The following is a 16,673-nucleotide window of genomic DNA, read 5'->3' on the forward strand; positions in this document are numbered from 1 at the left end:
GAGAACTTAATCCTTGTAAATACCATTTTAAATCCAAAAGGTGTGCAAATTGAACCTGGTGCTCTTCACAGCAGAAGGCAGGCAGTTGCAGCCTCTGATAGAGAATAATGATTTAACACTTTGAGAGATTGCAATTTAGACCTTTTGTAATCAATGGATTTTTTTTTTATTAATCTCTTCTTTGGCCTTTTATAAGTGGCACAACTAATTTCTTCCAGGCTGTATGATTGTGCTCTATCGAAGCATGTCCTAAAAGGAGATGTTCAAATTCATATGCAAATATTGTATCTGAATTCATATCTTAGATATGCATCACTTTGCTGGGCCTTGAATTGCTAGGGTTTAATAATCAAGAAGAATAATGAGTGGGAGAAGTTTTACTCAACTCAGTGGCTTTTGGATAAAGCCCATTTGCATTGTGATCAGTGCTTTAAGATGTGATCAGTACTCTGACAGTTCTCTGTTCCTTCTGTTCCTCTGCACTTCACTGGGCATTTGCAGAGGCTGATTTTGGAGACAGGATTTACAGGTAAAAGCACATTTGTTATGATCCCACAGAGACAATATTATCATCAGAATGAGCCTGGAATTTGCAGAGAAACATGGCATTGTCAAGATAGGGAGCTGCACAGTGGCTTGCTTTCCAACTATAACAATTCATTTACAGCAGAATGAGTTTTTGCTCTAGGGATGCTCTCTTCAATATCCACCTAACTATCATTAAATAAAATATGTAATGAACATTGGAAACAGAGCTCATGATCTATAGCTCTTCTCTGACAAAGGAATCCACTTCTTACTGGAATCAAAACTTCTATAGACTTCACCTGTTGCTGATCCTATGAATTTTCCATTCTCTTCTGCATGAGGTCCAGGTGCACTGAGGGTGATAAAAAGCATTTTACAGTCCTGTAGCCTGATTCAAGACTTAGAAGCAGTCATGAGTCCCAGGTCTTCAACTTCCTGATCATTAGCTTGAGCCATAAAGTTACTGTGCTGCTCCCTTCCCCTTCAGTGCCAGGTACTGATGTGAAGGAATGGAATCATCATGGTGATGATTCAGGAGCCAATTTTGACATGCTCCTGTCTGTAGGGCTTCTCACTAAGTAGTTCCAGACCCTCATCCTGTATATCTGCATGATGAGTCACCAGTGTTTCTTACACAGTCAAAAAACAAGTTATGAGATGATTGCAACCTTTTCCTTACTGCATACTCAAACATCAAAGGTTGTGCCCATGTTTTAACAGCAGGCATTTTTTCTTGCTCTGAAGTAATAACTTTATGATAATCTTCATCAGCCAGAAACATACTACTTGAATTTGCACGAGACTAGGGTAGGAAATTTATTGTGACCTCAGTAGTTCTAATTAAGGTCAACACTGAACTGGTCTGTTGCTGCATTTCTGTAGGCTTGGGAGTTGTCTCTTATGTAAGGAAGGAAAATGGGGCTGAATGGTTTGCTAGAAAAAAACCCTGCGGTGGAAAGCCCTTCAATACCTCAAGGAACAATAGGGTGAGAATTTCAGAGAATCCTGTATCTCTGCTGGGTAATGGAAAACAAAACTAACCTATCATGCAGTCCCTCCCTAGTTTCTTGTTCACAAGTATGTTGTACACACAATTTTATTCCCATAGAACTCCACTCTGTCTCTTCTCCTCACTCCCTACATGCTCCCTCTGCTCTCACTGTGGAGATAAAATTTCCATGAAAATAAACTCCACATGTCACATTCTGTACATGGAATAAGTACAGGGAATAAGTAACGCTATGACTTCATGCCTCCTTTTGCTCTTTAAGTCCTCTCAAGTGTATGCCAGGATTCCATATGTTCCAACCCTGACCCTAACAGCTCCTCATTCTACACAATGGATGTTTCACCATGAGGTTCACTGGGTGAACCCAAACTCCTCTACAAATTTGTACAACATGAACCAAATTTAGGTCAAAACCTTTGTGGATTGGTTGTGTGCTTTCCAGCTTGTTGGTAGAGAACAATTTGGTCCTCATTCTTAAATGATGATTTGTCTAGAGAAGTAGTTGTAAAGATGTCTGAAACAACTGGACAACTATCCTCTCTTTAAAAATTTTCCAGCTCCTTGCTTGCAGTGTACACATACATTGCAAAGGTTTGGGATGAGTACTTTTTAATCTTCTAAGCTGTTTGTCCTTCTGTGGCACTCAAAGTTACATAAGATGTTGACACACACTTTTGAGCTTATTTCATTAACTGCATATTCAACCCTTGAATTCCATTACTTCTCTCTTTGTTTTGCTTCCGTCCTGAATTTGGGGATTTTAATTGGAATAATTTTGGCAAGTTTCTGTCTTCTAGTGCACCTCTTTTCATCTCAGTATATAGGGCATAATGTTAACCCTAGTCAGAGCAGTAAAAGCAGCTGAGGTTGTTGCCAAGCAGAAAGGTGTGTAGGGAGCCACGTAGTGGCAGTCCTGTGCTCCCCTTGGCATGCCTTTTGTAGCTGCAGTGCTCCCAAATCAGGGAAGAAAGGGCAACAAACACTCTGGAAGAGAGATATGATCAAATAAAACGGGATTGGAAAAAAACAGAGGATTTGAAGTGACTACAGCCAATTATACTGAGAGGAAAAGAAGTGCAGTTACAAGGACTGAAACTTGCCAAAATTAAATCCCCACATCAGGGAGGAAGGCTAAATAAAGAGACAGGAGAAGAAACTGAAGAAATTGAATGCTTAAAAGAAAAAAGAGACAATTCTGAAGCAAAATGAAAAGTATAAAAGCAAATGGGATGACATGAAATTCAGGGAAACAGACCGAAGCTTGCCCAGCAGATCCTCATTGGAATCACAAGATTTCATTCCTGTAGTGACAGGACAGTGGGCAGCAGTTTTATACTGACATAGGATAGATTTGGGTTGGACATAAAGAAGAAATTTTTACTATGAGGCTGGCAAGACAAAGAAACTGGCAGCTCAGAGAAGTTGTGGATGTTTATTCATTAGAAAGGTTCAAGGCCAGGTTGGATGGGGCCTTCAGCAACTTGGTCTAATGGAAGATGTCCTTGCCCATGGCAAGGGGTTTGGATCCTTCCAACCCAAACCATTCTGTGAATCTCTGGTTCTGTGATTCTAATCTCCTATCCCTTTTATAGCTTAGTGCTTTCTCCATCATCACTAGTTTAGAGCACCCCAGAAAAACGGTGCCTTTCTCAGTCACTCAGATCTCTCAGGTAAGAGATCTCTCACCACTTGGTCTGTCAGATAATTAATAAGCATGTTGAAAATTATAATTTTCCCAGGAGAAACTACTTAAATCCTTTCTCCAGTATGAAAACTAACCAATATTTTTTTTTTCTCATTAGTTTTCTGTGTTTAAATTACTTCAATCTACATGACAAACTTCCTTTTATCTCTTAGTTTCTTGGAAATGCATTTTTTGAGGGACTTCAAGCTCTTTAGACATCTAGGTATGAGGTATTAATTGGATAACCCTGTACATGTTTGCTTCTGGAGTTCTTCAAAGAACTCTACCAGGTTTATGAGGCATGAAAGACTCTTTTTTATAGAGAGATGCTAACACTTCTCCAGAACATTTTTCTCTACTACTTCTGTTTTTTCTTACTGTTTGTATCATCCTGTGTAAAAGCCAGCCTGATTGTCAGTAGTTCCCTGGCTATTTCTCTGAGTACTCCTCAAAAGCTTTCATTTGGTATTTCTTTTTCTCTAAAGCTGAGGCGTGCTAAAGCTTTTGATTATTTACCTCAATTACTCATTCAGCAATTGAATGTTTAAATTCCTTTGCAGATTTATATGATAAGAAAGCAATCGAGTAATAATATAGGATATGCAAGGCTTGTAAAGAAAGTAAATATGTTTTATTAAACATTAAAATTTAGTTGGAAAATATGATTTAAAGTTATCATTTTTCTCTGCATATCTTGCCTCATTTACTTTTTCAGAACATTAAGGCTACAATAACTCTATAGCATGGGTAGACTTACAAAAGGCCTAAGCTCACTTTTTAAATTTGTATAATATTCTTTAAACAGCTCCTTTGTCCACTGAAAACATTTCATCCTTTAACAGCTTCTTAGCCTTATTTTTGCCAATTTGTCCCTAAAACATTATTGTAGTAAACTTGTGCCTTTCATTGTTTCAGCTTTTACTAGGTCTTGCATATTTTTCAGGACTAAATCTGTTTGTTTTCTTCTGAGTGCTTTCACAAATAACTCCAAGAAGCAATCATTTACAGTGGCTAAAAAAAAATAGACTCTGTGGTTAGATTCATAGTAGCAAATAAAGTAAAATAAAACAAAGCATTTGTCTTGATTTGGTTGCATAGTTTTATATGCTCTGCTTATCCAGGCTATTGCTTTTCTCTGTGTTTTTCTTACCTTCTATCCTATCCCTTTTACTAAGTCATAGGCTTTCTGTGATTTCAGACCACACAAATAGATCAATCCAAACAATTTATTTTCCACATCTGGCATCATTTCCTTGGTTTTCATTTTAAAATTGCCTCATAGTGTCTTTAATCTTAAATGTCAGCAGCACTGATTCTGTTTTGATTAGGTGGAATCCATCTTATATAAACTTAATCTGCTTCAAAATGTTACCAGATACTAATAAATACAATCCCCTTTTTCCCACAGAGTTTAATCAATCATGCAGTGAGACTCTGTTATCTGACAGAGTGTATAAAAGCAGGACCATTGAAGAATGTTACTATGTAGGACTGCTTTTTTCAGCCTCCTGGTTTAAACTTTGCTTTCAGAACCTCTCACCTGCTGTTTCTTTGTTGTTGGGCCACAACCATTGGGTTTTTCTTGGCACGTACTGAAAGAATGTCTAGAAACTTTGTGCTCTGTCACCTTTTCAACTGCATGTGCCTTTTCTAGTAAAATGTTTGTCCGTTTTTGTATTTACTTGGTCATGAGAAATGAAGGAGATATTTTCCTTTTTTCTGCTCCTGAAGGGAGCCCATCCTACTTAAGAAGACACCTCTCAGCCTTTGTTGCACATGTTACCTGTTGAATAACTCCTGGTGCAGTGTTGGTAGTGTCCATGTAACTCCAGATCTCCTTTTGGGAGGTGACATCCTCCTGGGGTGGAGACCAGATCCAGCAGGTGGTACCTGGCTCCTGGGATACCACTCTGTGACATTACATGCCTGGCAAAGCTTCCACTGTGCCCAAGAGAGGCTGTGGATGGTCTGTACAGATATGGCAACAGCCACAGGTGTCTAAACAATGGCTTCATCCTCACGTCCTGTCTTGGAGCTAAAAGGCTTGGCTTGTCTACCTGTTCGATCAGGTTTTGTCCCACTTTGGGACTGAAGTTTTTAACTGCTTTACAGATGGCCTTTTGGTGTCTTGTCAGCTCATGATTCTGTGTTTCCTGAATGGATTTATTAAAGTATTTCAGGTCAAAGAGCCCATCCCGGTAGCCCTGAAGAGATTACCAATCAATTTATGACAATCTGCCCACCGCTTTTCATATACACTCATGAAAGTTGCTTTCACTAAGGCTCAGCAAATAGAGAAGGAGAAATTCTGAGGTTTAGACTATCTCTCCTGCTTGCTCTCTGTATCAGGAGAGTTTTCTCCAACCTTTACCCTAAGCTGTTGCTAAAGGCTCTAACTGGATTTCACTTTAAATAGGGAATTAACACGCCAGCTAACTCCCTTCGTGTGACCTTTAAGAAGAAAGGCACCACTTCCCAGCCTGGCTCTGCCGGTGGTGCTGTCTTTCAGCCTTCCCAAACCAGAGCTTTTTGGCATAGGTATGTCCTGACACGGTCAGGCTGCTTTTCCATGCAAGCTAACCAGGAAACTGGTGCTGCCAGACCCTGCCATGAGACCAGAGCGGAGAATTTGCTGTCACTGATCCTGTCACACTCCAGGAAAGCTCAAGTTGCCACAGCTCTGCTGAACAGAGATGCCTCAGTTCCACCCTAGGGAACTTGAATCTCATGTTTGCCAAGCATTGCTCTTTTGCAGAAACATTCCATCTGATAGGCAGATCCTTGGTGTCTAGGGATGCCAGAACCTAATTGGAGTAAATTAAGTGAGAGGAGTAACAAAGTATTGCTTGGAATCACACACAGTGAGATGGTGTTTAACAAGCATGAAAAAAAGAAAAGGCAATTATTTATGAATGACTGAAGTTTCAAGAGACATAGTGCATGGGTATTCACTACCAGTCCTCATCTTTCTCCACTGAGGTCTCTCCATCTAAGTGGGAAAATTCTTCTGCCTGTTAAGAAGAAACTAAAAGGATAAGTTTACACATCTCTCTCTTTTTTTTTTAAATTTTTTTTTTATTTTTTAATCTGGGAAAGGAGCATGAAGAGAGAAGCATACATTTGAGAAATGTGAAGACAAAAAGTCTCCATCTTTGGTTTCATGTCCATACACTGTGTACAACGTTCATTTTCACAGTATAGTCTTGAAAATTATTGTTAAGTAGCTTTTCCTTCTTCTTCCACTCCTTGACTTGACTTGAAAACTCTGTTTTCCTTTAGCTTTCAAAATTTTTTATTTCTGATGCACTTCCAGCTGTCACTGATTCCTAAGAAACTGTGTACACTGTGGCAGATGTAATCCAAAACTGCCTGAGCTCTGGTGCCTTCAGTTGCTGAAGGTACTGCCCAGACCTGCAGAACTCTCTTCACAGAGGCTGCAGTCCAGGCTAGAGAAAACAGAAAGAGAATTCATTGCCTCTCACTTCTTTAGATGCCACCAGCCCCTTCCTTTTTCCCCCAGAGATTAAAAAGAAAAATATATGTTAAATTACACTGTCTCTATTTGAGTGTATTTGCCTCACTTCTATTGATGCAGAGTGATATTATCACTTAAATTAAAATATGTAATCAGAGTGTGGCTTGAATTTTAATCCCTCAGCTGTGTGGGTTTGGTTTAAGCAGAATCCATATTTAGTAGTGCTACTATGAAGTACTCAATAGTGCCATTACATACTCAGTAGTGCTACTATTTGAATGGAGACAGTTTTGTACACATCAGGCTTAGCAGCAACAGTGTGCTTTTGAGACAGCATTCACTATGTAAACCAATATTTTGTTTAATGACTGTTTAAATTTATGGAAATTAATTTTCCTTTCAGAAAGCATTGGACACCAGGAGAATCGTGATTTAAAGGGCAGGTTCTGAGTGCAGATTAACAGAAAAGGGAACAAGCAGCAAAGTTCAGCTTCTGTTAAGAGATCATTACATCTCACTGGCAGAAAAATATCACAGTTCTGGGAAATTGGTTAAGCAAAATGTAACAGGAAGTAAATACTTCCCTGTTCTTTTTAATTTTATGACATCTGGTCAGGAACCTACTTGCTGGACCTATGCTAAAGTCAAGATTTAGTTAGTAACACAGCTGTCAGAGCAGAGGCACAGCACCTGTGTGAGTGAGGAACTCGGCCATTACTCATAAGTGCTGGAGCCTCTGGGGTGCTCAGTAACAGGTATTGAAACAAAAAGTGGTGAAAATGTTTGTGTCTTCATTCCAGCTGCCAACTACCACTCAGCGCCTCCTGGTGGGATGGGAAAATGAATGGAAAAGGGAAGAGTAAAAGTGAGAAAACTTGTGGGTTGAGGTAAAGACAGTTCAATAGGGAAAGCAAAACCTGCTCATGGAAGCAAAACAAAACAGGGAATGCATTCACCATTTCCCATGGGCAGACAAGAGTTCTGCCATTCCCAGGAATGCAGAGCTCCATCCATAATATGTTATGGTGTCTTGGGAAGACAAATGTGATTCCAAACATTCCCCCGCCCTCTTCTTCTCTCAGCTTTATGTGCTGACCATGGTGCCATGTGGTATGGAATATCCCTTGGGTCAGTTGGGGTCTGCTGTCCTGGCTGTGTTCTCTCCCACCTTCTTGTGCACCCCCAGCCTTCTCACTGGTGGGGTGAGGCAGAAAAGGCCTTGACTCTGTTTTAGCACTGCTCAGCAATAACTAAAACATCCCTGAATTATCAACACTGTTTCCAGCACAAATCCAAAACACAGCCCCATAACAGCTACTGTGAAGAAAATTAACTCTATCCAAGCCAAAACCAGCTCTCTGTATCACTGCACGCTGATCTTTCCAGAAATGAACACATACTGGGAAGACTGTGATCCCTTGCCTGACATGTGAATCACAGTACTGAACACCACGGACTCTGTGGTCTCTCAAGCAGTAACTCTACAATGGCTGAAACAACCTGGTCTTGGCAGCCTGTTTCACATTTTGGACCTGACAGTGACTTGGCTCAGGCACAGGTGTTTCTTGCAAGGTTAGCTCAAGGTTCCTGCCCTTGAGCTGCTAGGAAAGGCAAAATCATTCCTTGCCATCTTTTGACTGCTGTTTCTAAAAATCAGAGCACTCAACCAAGCAGATCCTGGGCCAGCAGTTCTCATGACAGCAGAGACAACTTCAGCTCCTGTTCTTGGAGTTTGAATTCTCAGGAAAGGGCACATTCATTTTCCCCGGTTAACACTGATCTTTCCTCAACATAGACTCAGCTCCTTCTTGCATGCAGGTTTTTCCCAAAAGAAAAAGGAAAAGTGGGTTCTCTGCAAGTCCAGCTATGAGGTATGTTTGTTTACTGATACAGGGATGTGAGTTTTTCAGCTGCTAGGTTTTTGAAATGTGTTTTCCTTGCCAGGAAGCTTTCTCCTTTCTGTGACTTTGTAGCTAAACAGAGTGGGTGTCTCTCACTTTGGCATATGACTTCCTAGAGGCAGAACTCTTGCTAAGGCAAGTGGGCTTATTTGGTGGGCATGGCAATATATTCACCAAATGAAAACAACCCACAAAGGCAAAGTTGAATGTCTTGCTTAATGAGGCATCTAGTTTTTTGCCTTAAACAATAGATCACTTACTCATATCTTGCCCTTACTGACTTTTTACTGAGATCTCTCTTGACTGCTGGAAGAGCAGTGGATTGCTGAGAGCATTTGTTTGGCTTTCAAAAAAATCTGTAATCATGTTCTTAAAAGTTGTTTTTCTAAATGTCTGCCACATTCTTTCTCTTGTTAAGGGGTACAAAAGTCAGCACTACACTGCTTAGGTCCTGAGGGTCCTTTCATTCAGCTTGGGCACTTGCTTATTGCAAAGCTATGCAGAGAATTACCAGGACTCAGAATTATGCTTATCCTAGGACACTGATACTGATGTGAGCGCTCAGCTAAATAAATTCCCATTCAGCATTACCCAGTTGGTTTTGGTGCTCTCATTTCCTCCAACAACAGGCTTCTCACTGGGGAGAGCCTCTCTTTTAGATTTTCTATGTTATACTCACACTTAACCAGCCTTCCATCTGTGTTGGGGTTTCATGGAGCATCAGGCCTCTGCAGCTCAGGAAGAGAAACAAAGGCACCATCACAAGTCTTAGATGATAGTTCACTGTGCCAGAAAGGCTGTCCTTGCATTCCTTTTGGGGGGGTGAGAAAGGAAAAGATGTGTTTGCAGTTTTGGCCAGTGTTATGAGGCTCTTTGGATCCAAAGGCATGAAGCCTAATGAGGCTTCATCAAGCTTAACCCTTTAGACTTATCTATTTATCAATTCCAAATTTTCTGCACTGAGTGTAGGCCGGAGTCTTACTTTTCTTGTATGACCATTTTGATTTACAAACATGCAGAGTCAAAGACTTGAGACATTTTCAGTTCTAAGACTCATGATAAAATTCTGATAAAAGGCAAAGAGTCCAGCCTATTCTAAGAGCAGCAACTGATGTTGGAGATTTCTTGCCACTTTCCCATGAAGGGCCAGTTTTGACTAGTGAAATAGCTGCAGATCAATACTGTAGATATTCCCAGCAGTTCTCATCACCTAGCACCTCTCTTCTCTGTCTCTGCTTTCTCCAGTCCAGTAACTTGTGTTAATTTTACCATTTCCCACTGTGTTCTCCAGCCTGATCCATTTTCAATTCAGAAAACCTCCCAGTGAAGACCCTACAGTGACTACAGTATCACCCTACAATGACTATCTCTGAGAGCTTGCACATGGGTGGAGTGCTCTGAGGCTCATCAAATCATGAATGTGACTCCAAGCTTTAATAACAGCTGTAAGAACAAAGTTCCTGGCTGGTGTCCTGTGAGGGGCCTGAAGAGGCTTGGTTGATGAACCTGAGAGATGGAGCTGGGCAAAAAGACATGAACAGGTCTTGCAGCTAGCACAGTATCCAGCTTGCAGACACCAGTGCTATGTCCAGACTAGGGAGGAAGCTGGTTCTGTACAGGATGAGGAAGAACAGGAAGCAGAGGAAGCTAATCCATCTGGTTTCATTAGCTTTTCAATCACTGGACCCTGCTTTTGCTGTGAGAGCACACAAACACATTACAGCAGGACTTGCTAAGAATTGCACTTGAGTGGAGAATGTGTTAGACTAGAGGCAGAGGTGATAATAACTAATCAGATTGGCAAAGAAGGCTGGCTCTTCCTAATGCCAGCAAGAGCACAGCTATGTTGAAATTATTTCTGCAAAACAAAAACTGTGAGAAAAACAGAAGTTGTATGTGGTTGTTTAACCTGTGTTTCCTTTCAGATATATTAGATATGTCTCACTCTATCTTGTTGCTACTTCTCCTTCCTTTCAGGAAGAAAACAGAACAGTCAGACTATGAGAGTATGAGAGAGATGAAGGAACAGGAAATAAAGAAGAGATAGGGGAAAGAGAAAAAGTAAAGTAGTGGATGCTGAAGATGGAGGGATAAACAGCAAAGAGATTGGAGGCAGGGAAGAAAATACATGAAATAAGAATAGGAAGAAATTACCTTGGTTTTAATTTTGAGAAAAAGCTGTAGGATTCATTTATGAATTGACAGCTGTGAAGCCAATAGAGGAAGTGACTTTTACAATCCCTAGAGTATTGAATCACATTCTAAAAGTTAGCAATTTGCTGTGGATTGAAGTCTCAAACCACGGAAGTGTTCCTGCAGCAAAAAGGACTTCACAGTCTGCACCAAAATAATTTTCTCTTTGCAGGAGCTCTGCAGTCCCACAGTCCTCACAACTCCTCTGTCCCAACTGCTGGTTGCATTTCTCTGGTGTCCCTTCCTCGGGTTCCCTAGTGTGAGCAAGCATAACAGATGTGTGTACACATGTAAAACACCAAGCCTGCCGCAATGGAAGTCACAAGCTTTGCTTGCTGAGGGAAGGTGAGCTGGGAGCTGAGGGTGACAGCAAGGCATTGACCTCAATGACAATGGTGTAACCCCACAGTAACAAGAAAAGCAGAACAGTGAGAGTGGCCAGGATCAGCCATCCATCCAGATCCCATAGGAAGTCCCTATTCAGTAGCCAGACTCAAGGTCAAGCTAGGATGTCAATCCCATGGATGGCTGTCGTTCTGATTGGGAACGGCGGGAAAGAACGACACGGACTCTCAAGGGAGTCACAACAGGAGAATTCTCTCTAGTTTATTGCTCTAGGCTTGTCTTATAGACCGATATATGGAAAGTACAGAAAGGAAACTCTTATTGGTAAGTAAAATGCTACATTACCATCATTGGTCAGGGGGGGCTCACCACCCCCTGACTTTCCCTTGCAAGGAAAACAAGAGGACAGACAAACAGCACCTGGCAGTTGTTTTCTGTCTCTGAGGATTGTTTTGAAATCCTCCTATGAATTTTCTCAGGCTAGCTTCTCAGGCAGGACTGAGAGGCCATGGGCCTGCAGCTTGCTCCAAAGCTAGCATCCACAGATGGCCATCAGCAATGTGCATTGCCAGGCACAGATATGGCTGTGCCAGAGCTCAGGCAAGGGCCTGAATTTACAAGCACCTTCTGAGTGAAGGTGGGAAGATCCTCAGCCAGGATGGTTCCACTTTAGACAGCCTTGGGCATGGGCAGCCAAACCCCTTATGGGGGAAGGCATGAAAAAGGGTGTGCTCAGGGCACAGACAGCCACCAACTCTAAATAGTTATTGTGAAGGGAGGGAGGGAGGGAGGGAGGGAGGGAGGGAGGGAGGGAGGGAGGGAGGGAGGGAGGGAGGGAGGGAGGGAGGGAGGAAAAGAAAGAGTAAAGCAGAAGTGTTTGATATTAGAGAATTTATTAATGTCACTTACTGAATTAAAGGAGTATGCCAGCATAATGTAATATTAATTTAGAAACAGAATAAAATATATGTGGGGAAGGCTTTAGAAACCACACATCCGATTGAGCTAGTCATGCTTTTTTCCTTCTGATTAACCAGGAACAAAGAAATGGTTCTGAACAAAGAAATAGACCTGAAGGTCCCACAAAGGTCTAAAACACCCTGTCAGCCAGAACTTCACAATACCCTGGGTGTGTCACATCCATGGATATGATCAAGAAAACCACAACTTCAAATTTGACCTGTTAGTGGAGGTAGAGATAAATATCTACTTGTTTCAGAATGATAAAGGTAAACCACTAAGTCTTATCTCTAGTCCTGAGTATTTCAATCATTCTCAGACTGTAGTATTGAATATCTGACCCTAAAATTCCTTACTAGCCATAGGGTAAGAGCAGGCTGCACATGGGTATCACCCATTGCAGTGAGGGGAACAGAGAATTTTCACCTGTTTATCTCTTAAATCTTGTCACCTTCCAAACACCTATGGAAATTGTAAGGAATTACTGCAGCTGCAGATCTTGACCTCCCTGGATGGAAGTCTGAGGCTAGAAAACTGCTTCCTTTCTTCTTCAGCATTTCCTTTGGAAATAGGTTTCAATAAAAGGCCATGGAAACCTTGTTGTCTGAATTCCTCCCAGCTTGCCTGAACACAATTTCCCTCTCACAAAAAGACACGTATTCCCTTACCTCCTCATCCTTTAGCAATGACATACTTTTTGCCCCTGAAGCAAAGTCTGACTTTAATAGTGGAATGTAAACAAAGAAGAGCTGCATTGGTCCCAGCCAGTGTGTGGCTGATAAGAAATAGCTCCAAATTGTCCATAATGACTCAAATTTATATAATGTCTTCAAAGACAGAGTGGGAAGGTGACCAGAACAGTCTCTTTGGGAAAATATCCTACGTTGCAGAGTAGTTGGGGAAGCTGATACAAATTAAATTGACTCCTGGGTCTCGTGATAATTATCTGGCTCTTAGGAGTGAGGGTCAGGTCTTTTTAATTAGTGCTTTTGTAAGTCATGTGAAGGAAAGATGGGCTTGTTTGTAGCTTCTTGGAAAATGTTGCCTTCTCCCTTTGTTTCCTCCCTTCAACTTTCATACTCAATACTTATAAGAGACAAGGGTCCTTTATTTTGAAAAACTGACTGCAAAATATCCCTGAAAGCTCGTGAGCTTCATAAATGCTGATGCTAGCAGTCACATTGCCTGAGTTATTAGTGCCAAGTAAATCAGGGCCAAGATGTAGTATCACACACTGCCTTGCAACTGCTTGTAGTGTTTTGTTGTCAGCACTCCCCCTGCCACGGTTTTGCCTGTGCCAACCAGTGCTCTCCAAGATAACAACCTGGCACCATTTGGGAGATAGCACAGGGTGGCAACGATTCCCACTGGGCAACCTGGACACAACTGTACCAGGTGAGGCTGTATCCAGTGTCCTTCAGCAGCATCCCAGCAGGTCTGCACGCAGGCTGTGCAAAGCACGTCCTTTTTCACTCGGAGTACAGCTGTAACACAGTGTGTCGTGCACTTTGAGCTGAATAAAAGAGACACAGAACCTTATCTGTGTTTTAGACTGAAGAAACTCTGTGGGAGACCAAGGAGACCAGCGAGTTTGCAGATGCAGCCAGAGAATGGCCCCTGTCCCTGTTTTATTTACGGGAGAAATATGGATTTTTCTCAAAAGCTGAATTGTGCTTTCATATCTTGGAACTGGGACACTTGTAGTTGGCAGAGTTGACCTCTTCCTGTGTCACAGAAAAATCTGAGGCCTGCAGCTTCTGAGGAAGGTACAAGAAATGTGGCCAGAGGTTTCTTCTGGCTTCCTGGAAGACAGTGTACCCCATTAGGTCATCTCCTGTCTGTATGCAGTTGGCACCTTAGAGAGCTGCCAGCTAGAGGGCTGTTGGTAGCAGCCAAGTCCTGTGTTTTATTTCACCCAGCAGTGGCAAGGAAGACAATACAAGGGTCTTCAGAACCCTAAAGAAGACTGTTGGAAAAGGAAAGTTGCCAGCCTTGAGATTCAGAAGATGCTGCTGGAGTTGCAGGTATGTTAGATAACCAAACTAAAAATTCGAAATATAACACCATTATTATCCCATTTTCTTTCCAAAAATGGTGCCTCTCCTCTCCAGCTCCTAGTCCAACATAGTGAAAGATCTCAAATAACCCCACCTCTTTCTTAGTTATATTAATGTACTTGGTAAAAGGGACAGGCCATAATTCCTAGGCACCTGCATTTAGATAGGCTTGTTTTGCACTCCCCTGATAGGTGTGATTGGCAGGGGAGGAACTCGGATTTAGCTAGAGCTTCTTTCTAAAAATAGTTAATCAATTTCAGTTCAAGGCTCTCGGGTTATAGGAAAAGAAACTTATTTCACTTGGGCCCATAATGAGCTTGGATAATCAGTTTTCCTGCTCAGAAGCAATGAATCCAAGGGTTTAAAAGAAAAGGAATGTTATTAAGAGGGATAAAACGGCAACTCAGCATAAAAAATTGTTAGGCCTGTTCTCTAAAATCAGCAATAGAACCTTCTTGTGTATTTTTCAATGTAGCTCTCACCCCTGTTTTGCCCAAATCTGAGAGAGCCTATTCTCCATCTGTAAGGAGTTGTTGTTCTTAAACCTCGTGTACTGTTTCCAAGTGCAGTGATCCCACCCCTGACACCGGGTCACTGCTCTTCCAGCTTCAATCCTTGGCTCTGTCAGAGAGGAATCTGTGGCAAGGAAAATACAAAGTGAACCCTGAGGAACAGACCATTTGAGTCTTGGTTTTGTTTTATACCCTTCTTGCTCCTTGGCTCATTTGCTCTACCACTATCAAGTGGAGCACCACAGGTAATTCCTAACCCTCAAATCACCATTCTCCCTTGATGAATAAGAGTTTCTTTAATGCCTTCAAATGTAAGACAGAATTGTATTTTAAACTCAGTGCCTGAGAGTGAAATGCACTGAAGTCAATTCACCTGCTCTCTTTTTGTTGTGATCTCTTGCCACTTCAAGCAGTGCTGGATTTCTCTTTTATACCATTATGGGCAGGATCAGCAGTAAGTACTCCATTCTTTTAGGAATACTGGGCTTACCTCAGGATAGATGTAGCTCTGAATTTAGGTTTTACTTCCGTTCAAGCTTTACAGCACAAAGGATTGAATAGAATAGTTGGCTGAAGATCCTAATAAGAGTCTTTGCAGTGTCTGTCTTCTGTTCTTACAGTTGTTACCATCTCTTTATATAAGCCATTCAAAGTCATTCACAGTGGAGACACCAAAGGTTGGAATCATTCAGGATAGCATGAGATAGGCAGAGGTCAGAGGGTTAAATGAGAAGAAAAACACAATATTGTTTGGAGAATAGGAAATATTTATTAAATGTGATATCCTGCAAAATGACCTGTGATTCAACTGCAGTGATGCATAAACCTGAACTGGGAAGTAGCCATTACTGTTAGAAAAAGTTGTGAGGAGAGCGCTGCAGAAGCTGGGGTGAAACTGGTTTCTCCTACTTCAAATCCTTGTGGTGTGATCATATTTCGAGTGAACCGACTGTTTGGAGGTGACCTAAACAGTTCTTAAATAGCAATTTCAGTGAATGGTTTAGCTAAACCAGAGAAGAATACACTTTTTTCCAATTTCTGACTTGTCAGATAAAAACGCTGGCTCAGAGCTGCCACCCAATGATCAGACCCTGTAAAATCATTTAAATACCTGTGTTGCAAAGCACTGAGCTCTGTGAGACAATACAGTGGAGGCAAACTAATTTCTTGCTGCATGAAAAAGGCAGTGAAAGGCCATTTCCACCTCCATTTTCCTTCTACTCCTCTTTCCTGACATCTGCATATCCCATCACTCATTGCCTTATCTGCAACAAGGTCCTTTGCTTAGAAATTTTAATTGGTTAACCTGTTAACTTTGGTTTGGTTTTGGTTTTCCTTCTGTATTGACTTTCTGCTGGTTTATCAGTTTGACTCAGTTCAGAGTGTGGGCAAGGAAGCGCCAACACCAGCACAAAACAAGCAAGAAGGAATGAAAAAAAGAATGAATGAGAGTCAAAGAATGGATAGAAGGGAGATTTCAGCTGCAGGGAGCATGAGCACTTATTTCAGCTCTGTTCTTGTCTAACTGCATATGACATGGTACCTGGAGATTCCAAGGCTGGCTTTCCATATACGTGTTTGGATAGCCAAAGCACTCTACAACACAAAGTGCCACACAGGAAAATGCTCCTTGCCAAGGTTGTGGCTAAATGAGTCTGTTCAGCACTCAGAGACTTCAGGTATTGATTGTCCCCAGCAGCTGTGCTGCCTCACTGAAAGCTATAATCTCAGTTATCTTTGCAGCTTTCATGTGTCACCTGTCTGAAAGTGTTTGTTCCTGGCTGAGCTGTACCATTTGGCAAAGCAAAGAAGATGAAGGGGAATTGACACAGGTGTCTTCATTTGTCATCAAACAGCTGTCACGCATTTGAGTGCATTATACAACACCAAGTATTTTATTCTATTTAAGTGCTTATAAAATATTTTCATTTGTAAAAGGTCTACACAGTGACTTCATTTCACTGCAAGAGGCAAACACCCCATTTTGTGCCCAGTGGTGCACCAACAGG

The 16,673-nt window shown here is 41.5% G+C and overlaps 1 long non-coding RNA gene across 1 annotated transcript; it reads right to left on the reverse strand.

Moving 5' to 3' along the window:
- Window positions 1-142: 142 nt before the first annotated feature.
- On the reverse strand, window positions 143-5,095 carry LOC147653530 (uncharacterized). The gene is made up of 3 exons (XR_015286390.1): window positions 5,005-5,095; window positions 828-880; window positions 143-249 (listed from the first exon to the last, which is right to left on the reverse strand). It is a non-coding gene; the product is annotated as an uncharacterized LOC147653530 (long non-coding RNA).
- Window positions 5,096-16,673: the final 11,578 nt, after the last annotated feature.

Source organism: Cyanistes caeruleus, chromosome 4 (assembly GCF_971803275.1).
Source record: "Cyanistes caeruleus chromosome 4, bCyaCae1.hap1.1, whole genome shotgun sequence".
Lineage (NCBI taxonomy): Eukaryota > Metazoa > Chordata > Aves > Passeriformes > Paridae > Cyanistes > Cyanistes caeruleus.